The 13,829-nt window shown below is 37.2% G+C and overlaps 1 pseudogene; it reads left to right on the top strand.

Moving 5' to 3' along the window:
* The first annotated feature begins 501 nt into the window (after positions 1-501).
* On the top strand, positions 502-13,076 carry LOC125935252 (surfeit locus protein 2-like; annotated as a pseudogene).
* The last annotated feature ends 753 nt before the right edge of the window (positions 13,077-13,829 follow it).

The raw sequence follows: 13,829 nt of genomic DNA, 5'->3' as shown, positions 1-13,829 counted from the left end.
AAAGTGAATTAAAAATCTACAATAATAAGATAGTGTGATAGTGGCAAGAAAATTTACAGACATAAAGAAAACCACAGATACCCTGAAATAGACCTCCATATACAAAAGAATTTAATATGTGATATAAAGGATCATGGATACCAATAACAAAGGAGTAAATTATTCAATAGATGATATGAAATAATTATTTTTTTAAGAAGTCAGGTTTATACTTCCTAGCATACTTCAATACAAATCTCAGATGATTCTAATTAAAGAAAAAAAGTGTATCAAAAAAATAAAGATATTATTATAGAACTGATTCAGAAATAGCAAGAACTTAAAAAATAGTAAATTGCTCAGAAAAGTGTTACAGCAAATTCTCGGCGCCCAGGAAGAGACAAGCAACACACACTCGAGGAATCAGAAGACACTGTTTATTGGCGGAGCAGCAAGCCTTGGCACTGGCCTTATTTAATGCCTGGATAGCTTCTGGGTACTTGGAAACTTTCTATTGGCCGCATGGTGGCGGGCGGGGGAATATTGGTTGTGCTGCGCAGGCAGTTGGCTGATGCAAGAGGCAAGCAAGATTATAGAAGCCAAAGGCATGCAACGGAGGTATCTGGCCTTGGACATCTGGCTGGCCGTTTTTTATATATGCTTTTGCTGGCTTTGCTTCTCAAAGGAATAGAAATATATTTATGTGTATGTGTCTTTAACAGCATGTGTGTCAAAAATTGAAAATGAATTAGAAAGCCAAATAAAATTTGGAAAAATGTGTCACACATAGTAACTTTTATGTGATTTAGAAACATCAAACTAATGTCATTCCAACAGGGCTTTTCATGTATAGGGAGAAGAGCAAAAGGGACACCTGGGTGGCTTGGTCAGTTAACCGTCCTACTTCAGTTCAGGTCATGATCTCATGGTTTGTGGGTTCAAGCGCTATATTGGGCTCTCTGCTCTGTCTCCCTCTCTCTGCCCCTCACCCCCCTCTCTCTCAAAAATAAATACACATTAAAAACCAAAAAGGAAGAAGAGCAAAAACACAAGTCAGTTTTCTGCCATTATGCTTAGAAGCATAAGAAACAGCCCAGAAACCAGAAATTCATGTTCATTAGGCTCAACTGTCTGACTCCTGATGTGGCCAGTTTCATATTTACCTACCTTCCATATGCGAATCTTTTTTCAGAAAAACACCTAAAGAGGCAACAAATAACCAAAATGAAGGGAATTTAAAAATGCAAATGGAAGAATTACTATTTTTGTTAATGATTTTAATTATTTTGGTTATTCTGCTTCCAGATTAAGAAAAGCAAAACAATGTGGTGACTCATCAGAGAGAGAGAGAGAGAGAGACAGAGAGAGAGAGAGAGAGAGAGAGAGAGAGGTGATAGACTTTGAATTTCCAATGCAATTAATGAAAAATATATTGAGAGGAAGGAAAAATAATTCTTCCTCTACCCTTCTAGATTCTTGGCTGACACCCCTCTGTATTACAAGAGAGATTAACATGAGAAAAACAAACAGAAGTTTAATATCATATGTATCTCCTATATATATCAGAAATACGCAGGAAAACTGAGTAACTCCCCAAAATGGCCAAAGCTACCACCTTACATACCCTTTCCAGCTAAAGACAAAAGAAGATGTGTGTGGGAGGGAAACCAATTGTGGGAGGTTATCAGGCAAAGCAGAGTAAATAAAGGTCAGGTTGTTTGCAGATTTAAGCCAGTTGCCTGCTCCACTGATGACGATAGATTTAGCCATCCTCCTCCTTCTGATACAGAGAGAGAGACACCCTTACAAATGGAGATTTAAATGTCTCTTACAGGGGCGCCTGGGTGGCGCAGTCGGTTAAGCGTCCGACTTCAGCCAGGTCACGATCTCACGGTCCGTGAGTTCGAGCCCCGCGTCGGGCTCTGGGCTGATGGCTCGGAGCCTGGAGCCTGTTTCCGATTCTGTGTCTCCCTCTCTCTCTGTCCCTCCCCCGTTCATGCTCTGTCTCTCTCTGTCCCAAAAATAAAATAAACGTTGAAAAAAATATATATATATATATAAAATAAATAAATAAAAAAAAATAAATGTCTCTTACAAAAGGTTAACTTCTACTCAGTTTTCAGAGCTTCTACCCTGTGTCTGCTGTTTCTTAAAAATAACCCTCTCACGATAATCCTTATGCCAAAGAAACATTTTGGAGTGGCAAATTCTGCTCCCTTTCCATATTAAGGATAGATGACTAACAGCAAGAGACCATTTAATGCTACATATAATTTTTAGGAGTTGAGTTTCCCAAATTCTATTCCCACCTCCCCGATGTCATCTCTCAGGTCATATAAGCACTACCTCCAAGTAAGACACATTCCTTACCATCCTTTTCTCTCCTTTCTTTCACCAATGTATCATCCCCTGCCTCTTGTTCACTCAAGTCCTTGCTCATAACTGGCTGTCTTACGTAATAAACTAAATTCCCCCAAAGCGCAAATAGACACAATAGGGCCATGTACCCTATTTTAGAGGATAAAACATGACTGTGCCTTTACTACCTGTATAGGCTGAAAATGTGGTCACCAAAAACAATTTCAATAAATAAACATCCTTTTAAACATATGTGTGTAGATGTGTGTGTGCGTGGACAGTTGCATTTTTGTTTTGCACAGAAGCACAACGTGCAAAATAATTCTCTTTGGGGATAATGCATGCCACAGTCATGGGCAACTTTAAATTTCTGTGGTTAAATGAAATTTCAAAAATTCTGTCCAAGTTTGATGTAAAGGGCTTACTGATCTAGGTCCTTTGAGAAGTAAAACTTTTCAAAAATACAAAGCAGGAAATTGTGATCACTAAGCAGAGTTACCACTGTGATGTTCCCTGTGTATGGCTTATTCAGAGCCCTACAAAAAAGAACACAAGGTAAGCTAGGGGCTTCTGAAGCTCCAGCCCCATGCTTCTTCAAGGCTGCAATCCTGTGAGCTATTCTTGCAATGGCGTTTGATGTAAAATAGTGAAAACATCAGATTATCCTAAGAATACCGGTTTAAAAGGAGGAATTTCTGGGATTGCTTTTTTTCTGCTGTGACCCAGAAAGACCCACCAATCCATGGGCAAGCAAATTGCGAGTGTGACAGGACCAGCACAAATTGCTCAGTTATAATGAAGGACTGGAGCCACCTGTTCCACAGCAGGGATAAATCACAGTCCCTGTTTCTATAAGGCAGGGATCTGCTAGGGAAGGGAAACTGAATATGGGGAAGATTCTAGAGCCAATTTGCTATTCCAGTACTCTTGGGTTCCTTTTTTTTTACTAAAGAACAGGGAAAGAATTCTTTTCTACCACTAATTACTCATAACTACCCATAAAAAAAATGTGTCCATAAATACCATTTTTGAAATATAGATGTTCTGATGAAAGGTCTGGCCTACATTAGCTCAATTAATTTACACATGTGTTCTCTCCTAGCGCTGTGGGCAACATAACGTCTTCATCATCACCCCTGAAAGTTTTCCAATTTAATCTCACTCAATTACAATCACTGCCTTGGGTTATTCATTCTAATGTAGTTTGCATTCTGTCCACAATGCTCCCAGTCACCTGGTCTCCACTCACCCATAATATGCTGGTTTCATTACTCCAACAGCCATCTCCTGGACTTTTCTTTAATAGTCACAGCAAACAAAGTGAAAACTGAGTATTGCTTTCTGTCCGCCCTTGGGATGTGACCGCTGAATGCTGCTTCACATCTCTGGGAGGCAACCAAGCTGCTTGAACTGATTTTTCTAGTCAGCCCTTTGCCCCATGTGGTCTATTTTGATTCTATCAGCTTATGCCGAGGACGGAGGATACATGCCCTTGAGTGAACACCCAATGCCAATTTGAGTCCATTTTCTTCCCTTGTTTTAGCCAAGCGTGGCTCCTGTCTCAGACTCTCATTGCCTTTCCTTCTGCCACCACAGCTGGTTGCTGTCCTAGAGTTTTATCTCCCCCACTGACTAAAGTACAGGATTGATTTCTGCACTGGGAGGAAAGAATTTAATTGGTGAATAACAGTCACTTTTATTCCCTTGCATTCAGCGAATTTACAAGCTATCTCAGTATTTCAAAAAATAGGGCCTTCAGGCAGGAGTAGCATTGGAATCTGAGCATCAGCCATCTATCTACCTCAAGCACTCAGAGCCCAGTGAAGTTCAGTTGTTACTTAGAAAACCTTAATAGGCACCATGGGACCCTAACACAATCTCTCTTTCACACACAGAAGCAGTCTGCCAACTTTCTAAAGAACAAAGACCCAGTACAGCAGCTCAGCTCTCCACTTTCCTTTCAAGCTCTGTTCCTGCTCATCTAATTTTTGTGTATCCCAAATTAAATTACTTAAGGCATATTCCCCACTAAAATTACAACTAAACTAATGCTATAGAAAAGAGAAATATTTGTCGGTCTTTCTCAGAAATTTAGGAATTGAATTAAGTATCAATACTTCTTTTTAAAAGAATATATTGGGGCCCATTGTATCCCAAGATTCAAATAGCAAGCGCAGCCCCTACACTAAGGGGAACAGAGGGAGCCCCTAAAGGCTGTGCCTTCCTGCATGAAAATCCACAAGTTATCACCAGGTCATTCGATATGTTGGCTTAGCCACAGGGCCACCTCAGTTCTGTGCTAGAGAACCAAACAATATCAAACTGCCCTGCATGCTGGTATTGAAAAAAGCCAGCTGTGAATACTAACATACAAAAATAAATACAATGTCATAGGACATGGATCCACTGAACGAAGTAACAGAAGGATTTATTTTGTTCCTTTGATATAAGACAGAGAAAACTCACACTGAAAATCACATAGGAGAGAAGGTGAGTAGTATGAATGTGACATAAACTGAATGGGAATCTTGGAACGGGATCTTGTGATCCCGTTGTGAATGGGAATCAAGGATGAATTAATATCTTTATAAACCTAACGGTCTCATTCCTACCCCTCACTTCCACTCTCACCCCCATGCGTATGTAATTTACAAATAATACTAAATTATACATTTGGTATAAAAATTATCCAGAGATGGATTTCCCCCCATAATGACAACTTATATTACTTCTTGAAATTTCAGTTAATAAATTTTCTCTAATATGTTCTTCTGCTGGTGTGCGAGGCATCTGCTAAAAATGCCAACAGGCTATTTGTTATTTCCACATCAACAGAAATAATAATTAAGAGTATGTGAAGATAAGAACGAAGTCACGCAAAGGTGGTAATTTTTATTGTGGTGGCACTCACGTTGTTGTTGTTGCTGTTGTTGTTGTTGCTGTTGTTGTTGTTGTTGTTGTTTTGAGATGTTGTTAAGGATGAAACAGTAAGACAAAATTTTTGGAAGACACTAAGGCTACTCTTAAAAGACAGAAAAGAGACTTTTATAAATAACTAATAATTAATCAACTATGAACGGTTAAGGACAGCCCCCCCCACCCCAAGAATGTGCACTTTGGCATGTAGATTATTTTGAGCTGAAGGCACTTGAGACCCTGCAGGCTCAAGAGAAACTTTTGTCCCTCACTTAACCACACACAAGAATCTAAATTGAGGATCTTTCTCAGAATTAGGGTTTTTAGCAGAGATAAACTTTATCTGGGTGACCCATCTATACGACAGGGCAAACATCTAATTACCAAATACTGCTCTTCTTATTGCCTAGTTGAGTGCATTCCTCTTAAATCCCAGACCCCTACCCCATCTCCTTAATTCAGAATGACATATACACCTCATTTTGCCTGTCATTGGAATTTCCATGTTTATGTAGATTCCCCATATGTACACCTATTAAATTCTATTTTCTCCTGTTTAGCTGCCTCATGTTCATGTGATTCTTAGTCCAGTTAGAAGGACCTTTGAGGGGACAGGAATTATTGCTTCTCAACAACTGTAATTTAGAACTGTGCTATATGAGCCAAGAGACATGTTACAGGAAAACAGAAACTAGATTCTTGCTTTATTTTGGGGAAGGAGGAAAGGTATTAGGGAAAGCTTGGGAAAAAGGAAGCATTTGAACCATGTCTTTGGTGTTGAGTGGTTTTTTGACAATTGAGTGGTTAGAGTAGGAGGACAGGGCCAGGATTAAATTCTAGTAGGATTAGTAAAGCAGAAAATGGAGAAAGCAGGCAGCATACAGGCTGTATCTGTTTGCTATCAATGTTATTAAGACAACTACTGAATTCTTTTTTTCTGATTTTCTTATAACATAAACTTCTGATAAATAATTTATTCTTCAAAAAGGACCTTTTCACTATAGATTAGCCAGTAGAATATAAAGTTACATTTTTCTAATGAAGATGACAAAACCGAACCAAAAACAAACAAACAAACAAAACCATTAATAGCATTGAGCCACTTCAAATATCCTGAGACAAGTTTAAGCCTTTATCAACTTACAATGGAACTTCCTTTTAAAATTTTGCCAGAGTGGGGCACCTGGGTGGTTCAGTTGGTTGAACTTCAGACTTTGGCTCAGGTCATGATCTCACAGTTCATGGGTTTGAGCCCCATGTTGGGCTCTGTGCTGACAGTTCAGAGCCTGGAGTCTGCTTCCCTCTCTCTGCTCCTTTCCTGCTCATACTCGCTCTATCTCTCTCTCAAAAATAAAGAAACATTAAAAAAAAATTTAAATAAAATACAATTTTGCCAGAGTACAAATAATTGTATCTGTTAAGCAGAAGACACAACAAGAACTAACATTCTAAATTTTATGACATAATTCTGACCAACAGAAATGACAGAATAGTAGAAAAAGAGCAGACTTGTTATGAAGATATAGTTTGGGGCCTGCCAATTAAAAATATGTACTTATGGGCAAAGATTCTACATCTCTGTTTTACCATATGTACAATGAAATAAAAATGATCTATGTAGGGGAGGAAAAATAATTTTTCCTCTACCCTTCAAGTTTCTTCACTGAGATGCCCCCCCCCCAATAATATAAGATACATTAACAGGAGAAAAACAAATAGAAGTTTAGTAACACATGTACCTCCAGTATACATGAGAGATACCCTGGAAAACTGAGTAACTACCCAAAATGGCCCAAGTTACCACCTTAAATTCCATCTCCAGCTAAAGACAAAAGAAGATGTTGGGGTGGTAGGGGCCAGTTATGGGAGATTATCAAGAAAAGCACAGTAAACAAGGGTAAGGTTGCTATGGAGATTTAAGTCCTTGCTTTCTTCATTAATAGCAGTTGCTAGAGATTTGGAGTCATCCTTCACTTCCTGGTACAGAGAGGGATTTCCCCTATATGTATAAACGTCTCTTACGAAAGGGTAACTTCTACTGTTTTCAGTTTTTCCTGTCTGCTGTTCCCTAAAAATAATCAGCCTAAAATAACTCACGTGCCAAAAAGAAATATTTTGAGGTAGATTCTGCACACCTTCATCTACTTTTCAACGGTGTGCATTGTTCAAAGTACATATCTCATATATTGTTGGCATTATTATTATTGAATATATAAAGTCACTAAGCCACCTAAAGTTCATAATAAACACCTAAAGTTAGTCCAGACTTCAGAAAAACAATTCAAACCATTCAGAGAAAAGATGCATATGTCTTTACAGCCATAGATTCTGAACAGAAATAAACATTTAGAGAAATAGAATACAGCAAAAAATAAATAAATAAATAAATTCTAAGTTTACAATCTTGACTCAATTTGGTCCATATGCCCATGCTATTTTCTTTTGCTGAATTTTCCTTTTTACTTATTCAAATTATATTATTTAACAAATCAGGCAGGAATTGCTTCCGTATGGCTAATCTAATCTTTGCTTTCTTCCCGCATGGAACTGTTATTTTCCTTTATTCATTTTTGCATTGTCTCTCTTTCCTCTTTTTTTTTCTTTTCCTCTTTTATTATTAGAACCCAGTGGTTTGCTGAAACATTGGAGAAAGCACAGAATGCTGGTAACTAATACTGCACCCTGCTCCTGAAAGATACCCACTTACAGATGTCACTGAGCCACACAAACATGGATAAGGGTAAGAAAAGTGCATCACAAATACCTCATTTGAGTTTCTCCACTCCAAGCAAAGCTAACACTAAGACCTATATGTCATGAAGCTACATCAGCAGCAGTTTCAACTCCCTGAGGACAAGGACCAAAATATCCATTATTGAAGTAAGAAGTCTATTTCCATTTTGCACTTCAGCTCTCTATTTCTGTATAAAAAATACATTAAGAATCATGCAAGTATATACTCTGCTTTTCATTCAGATAATTTTGCATGAATTATCTCAGGGCAAAAATATAAGTTAAATCCAAATGCATAAAAACAACTGCAGTGAATAATAAAATGGCACTTAAAGTATAGACTTAAGCTGTCAACATATCCCTCAGTAGTTTACTTTACTATCAACCTAGTAAAGCGTATATAAAAAAAAGTGGTACACTATTTTGCCCTTAAAGGTTAGATTATGACATATACTAAAAGCATGACTGTTCTCGAAGCATAAAGTTGCATGCCAACGTATGTATTCTCTGCCTTCAGTTCTATAAAATGTATATTTAGAGTGGTTATCAGAAATACCAACTGATTGCAATATTCGTAACAATAAAAGAATCATTTTCTAAAATAAGGCCCATATCATGGAAACACTAATTTTAGTATTTCCTAAAATTAATGTGGGAGGAAGGGTGTGTCTGTGTGTGTATCTTTAAAGGGTATTACCGCAAAAGAGAAAATGTATATACCAAAGTAACAATAAGAAAATGTCTGTATTCAAAAAGAGGTAAAGGTAAAGTAAAAAGGCTCTGTTCTTAGAAAATCATTGACCCCCTTACCCTCCTCACATATGCTCTGATTAGCTCAATAGCAATCTTTATCTAATCCAAAGTCTTCAACCTTGAAAAAGCACTCATCTCTATGCAAAGCAATTAGGGAAAAAGTGTTCCCTGCACAAAGTAGTTTCTCAATAATGATGCTTTGGCTATCCAGAACAACATGGATAGGAGACAGGCATTAATGAGTCAGGTCTGCTGGAAATAGCACACATTTTAGAAATCAAAGGTTTTGCTAGAAAGGGCATAATTCCATCTCTGAAGGTCACAGAGTCCTTCACATTCACTTCATTTCTGGATATTGTATGCTGAAATTACAATCATCCTCCTAAGCCTGGTTAGCATCTGCTGAACCAGGCCAGCAAAAGGAATCCAACTTTAACACAACTGAAATTCTAATTATTTGTACATGGTCATTATTTCTGGGGAAATTATTGCAGGGGCACATATCTGTCTAAATATGTCCATTGAATTTTTATTTTCTGCTCTTTTGCTCTCAAGCATATTGCCGTTGCTGGAACAACTTACCAAGAAAAACTAAAAAAAATTCTAAATCCTTCAAAAAAAAATAGTAAAGCCGGAATACTAGTCTGAAATAGACCTACACTCCCAAACCAAGCATTAGTACTAAAATTTATGTTAAATTTTATAACCTTATACTATAGTTTAAGTTGAAAGTTCAAGACATGCACTGTAGTTTCTTCCAAAAATGGCCACGATAAGATTTCTGGTCCCATATGCTTTTCCAGAACTTTGCCACTCTCTCACCAAGAGGTGTGGTCTATTTCCCCTCCCTTTGAAATTGAGCAGGACTCTGCCACTGCCTTGACAAAGAGAATATAGGAAGAGGTGTTGTGTGACTTCTGAGAGTAGGTAAAAAAAAAAAAAAAAGAAGGCAATTCAGCCTTTGCTGGTTTCCCTCTCTTTCTCTGGGTATGAGCCTTGGGAGCCTTCTGCCAATTTGTAAGAAGTCCTGCTACCCTAAAGCCACCAAGTTGGCAAGATCACATAGAGTGACAAGAGACAGAGATGCCCAGAGAAACCTTCAAATAATTCCAGTCTCTAGTCTTCGAATCTTCCAGCTGGGTCCTACACATTATGGAGCAGAGACAAACCAGCCCACCATGCATTGAAAATATTTCTGACCCACAGAATCGCTGAAAATGATAAATGATGTTTTGTGTTACTAAAGTTTTAGGAAGTTTTATTATACCATTATAATAATTAGAACACTTCCATAAAAGAAATAAAGAGCAGGGGTGCCTGGATGACTCAGTTAGCGTCCCACTCCACTCAGGTCATGATCTCGTGGTTCGTGGGTTTGAGCCCGTGTCAGGCTTCATGCTAACAGCTCAGAGTCTACAGCCTGCTTTGGATTCTGTGTCTCCCCCTCTCTCTGCCCCTCCCTCACTCGCTCTCTCCCTCTCTCTCTCAAAAACAAATAAACATTTAAAAAATTTAATAAGAAAATGTATTAATTATTGAAAAAGAAATATAGAGCAAACTTGGGGCAAATGTTCCATTTACTGCATCTGTCTCTTGCCTTCATTTTTACTGCCTTTGAAGAATAGTGTAAACTTTCCAAATCAGTATTCAATTCCTTAATGAAATGGAACTGCATGTCCTATCAAATATACAAATATGAATGATATAATGCCCATTAAATACTTTGAACTATCAGTAAGATGAAAGTATATGTAAAATCTTCCCAAAGGAGACCGAAAGATCTGCCATTTGCCCACATTTTCTGGGACAACACCCATCACACCTCTTCCCATACATATACACACTACCTTTAATATGGCCAACAGATAAAACAAAAGACAAGATAGATACATGTCTCTCTTATTCTTCATTCTTACATCCAAATGTAGGAGCCAAAGGTAGGCTGCCTCTAAATGGGCCACTTTGACATATTGATTATTTCAAATAAAAGTTACTTAAGAGACAGTCTAGGCAAGAAAGACACTCAGGCCCTTCTCTGTACCCCTGGAAACAGGAAATAAAACTCTCATGTGAAAGGTACCCTTCCTGAAGCAAGAAATAAAGAGACATCTTTATCATCAGAGATGGGAAATTTAGAGCTGAGAAGGCTGTATAAACAACCTTTATTTACTTCTTACCAATTTATGCCACAACCCAAATTCTGTTTAAAATTCCTTACTAATTGGAGCTGCCAAAGTTAAGTTTTCTTTGTTTTGTCAAGTCCTCACAGAAGTATTGTCTCTTTGTCTAAAAAGTACAAAACTTCCAGCCTTGGTCATTTCTTTAGGATTCAATTTCATTATTGAGCCCCTGTGCACATGTAATAAAACTTTGGTTCTCTGTTAATCTCTCCCTCCAGAAGATGCTGAGGGTAAAGAAAAAGCTTTCCCTGCCTTCACAACATTCCAGCTTCTTGTCCCTGAGAGTAAAGTCCAAGCAAGAGAAATTAATAACTTGAGGGGACTGTCAGAAGAAATTGATAACCTTCAATGACAAATCTCTAAACAGAGAGAAGTAATAGTTTAATGAAAGACTTGCTCATTACCTAACTTCCAATTAAAAAATGAAGGTTGACACCAAAGTTTTGCAATTCTTACATATTTGCAATCATCATCATAGTGACAGATTTTTTTAAGGATGTATTAAGCACAGACACTTCCTCAAAGAATTTCAGGGAATAAGAAAAATGATAGTCTTAATTTCTCTGAAACTAATGTTTTATTAATCTTGTAAGTCTGAAAAACTGTTCATCTGAAAACAATCTCATTTATAATAGCATTAAAAAACAACAAAATACTTAGGAATAAATTTGACCAAGGAGGTAAAAGATCTATCCACTGAAAATTATAAGATCAGTGAAATAAGTTGAAGAAGAAGCAAATAAATAGAAAGATATGCTATGCTCTAAATTAGAAAAATTCATGTTGTTAAAATGTACACACTATATAAAGTGATCTACAGATTTAACTCAATTCCTATCAAAATTCTAAAGTCATTTTTCACAGAAATAAAAAAAAATCCTAAAATTTGTAAGAATCACAAAAGACCCTGAAGAGCCAAAGCAATCTTGAGAAGAGCAAAGCTGTAGGCATCACACTTCCTGACTTCAAACAATATTACAAACTACCGTAATCAAAACAGTATGGTAGCAGCATAGGGGTACACACATAGACCAACAGAACAGAATCAGAACCTAGAAATAAATTCATACATACATGGTTAATTAATTTATGACAAATGAGCCAAGAATATTCAGTAGGGAAAGGATAGTCTTTTTAATAAATGGTGTTAGAAAAACTGGATTGCCACATGCAAAAGAGTGAAACTGGACATTTTTGTGAAATCACACACACATATATATATTATATATGTATGTCATATATATATATATATATATATATATATATACACAAAGATACATATAATGGGATATTATTTAGCCTTAAAAAGAAAGAAATCATGTTATTTGTGGCAATATTGATGAAAATGGAGAGCATTATGCTAAGTGAAATAAGGCAAACAAAGAAAGATGAATACTGCATGGTATCACTCATAAGTGGAATTTTTAAACAAAAGGTCAAATTCATAGAAACAAAGTGGAAAAGTAATTGCTAGGGGCTGGAGGAGGTTGGTAGAAGGGTACAAACTTTCAATTATAAGATGTATAAGGTTTGAGTATCTAATGTGTGACTATAGTTGATAATATTATATTGTATAATTGAAATTTGCTAAGAGAGTAGAACCTAAATATTCTCACACACACAAACTCACACAGACTCACCCTATGGCACATCAACAAGTCCCCAGAACATGTGCTGAGGCATCCCCAGGGCCAGCGGTACCAGAGAGTTCTGCGTGAATATGAAGAGTGTCAGAAGCAGGGTGTGGAGTGTGTGTCTGCCTGCCTCCTTCACAAAAGGAGACCGAGGGAAGACCAGACGGACAGCTCCAGGCCACCTCGCCTGAGAGAAGCCTTCTGGGAACCTGCATCCAGCAATGACAATGCAACTGTGAGTGACAGTGATGACAGCATGACAGACCTCTAACCACCGGAATTGTTCACCAGAAAGGACCTGGGAGGGACTGAGCATAGCGACAGCACCAATGACATTTTGACAGAAGAGGAGGACAAGAAGCCATGACACCCAACAGAGAAAGGCCCTGGGGACAGAGAAGAGATGGAAATGGACTGGGAACTGGCCCTCAAGCATGGGAGGAGATAGTTGGGTTCACTGAAAAAGTTCAAAAGTCATCACCATACACCTAAGAGCTTCAGCTCTTTTAAACAGTCATGTTAATAAACGGCTGCTGGAGAAAAACAAAAAATAAATAAATAAATAAATAAATAAATAAATAAATAAAATAATTGTTATAATGTATATGTATATCAAGTCACCACATTGTACATATTGAATATCTTACTACTTTTCAATTATAAATCAAAAACTGAGAAGTTATTTAAAGAAAAACAATAAACTATCTTATGGTTATTCTGCAAACATTATAGAGCGACTAAAATGTACAGTGGGAAATTCTAGGTATTTTGGGGTATGAGGAATCTTTCAGAGAAGTATAGTACAGGAGATAAGGTCTTCCCATAAATAACATAGAAAATGATGAAATAAAGAAAAACAGATAGAGTTTTTCAGATATTAGAGAGATTGCTTCCCTATGTAGGAGAACAGTCATGAAAGGTCTCATCAATGGATAGCAAACTGAATATTTGGGGAAGAAAATTCCGTGAAGAAAAATTAACATGTATAAAAGCTCAGAATTTGGAAAACATCATTGAGATCAAGAGTGGATAAAATGGAAATGGGATTGGAAAGGTAAAATAGGATTAATATTAAGGGGAAATATTAAGGTGGGAGATTGGAGTCTTTGAATGATAGGAAAAGTCTGAATTGATTATTTAAGAAACAGAAAACAATTGAAGATTTCTGAACAAGGGAATGACATAATATGGGTTGTACTTCAAGAACAGTGATGCTTTTTGCTTATATGGCACTTTATCATTAAAAAGCATCCCAATGTATTTTACCTCATGTTTG

This window comes from Panthera uncia (genome assembly GCF_023721935.1).
Source record: "Panthera uncia isolate 11264 chromosome A1 unlocalized genomic scaffold, Puncia_PCG_1.0 HiC_scaffold_17, whole genome shotgun sequence".
In the NCBI taxonomy this organism is placed as follows: Eukaryota; Metazoa; Chordata; class Mammalia; order Carnivora; family Felidae; genus Panthera; species Panthera uncia.
Note: the sequence above shows the minus strand (reverse complement) of the source record. Positions and strands in the feature narration are given on the sequence as shown.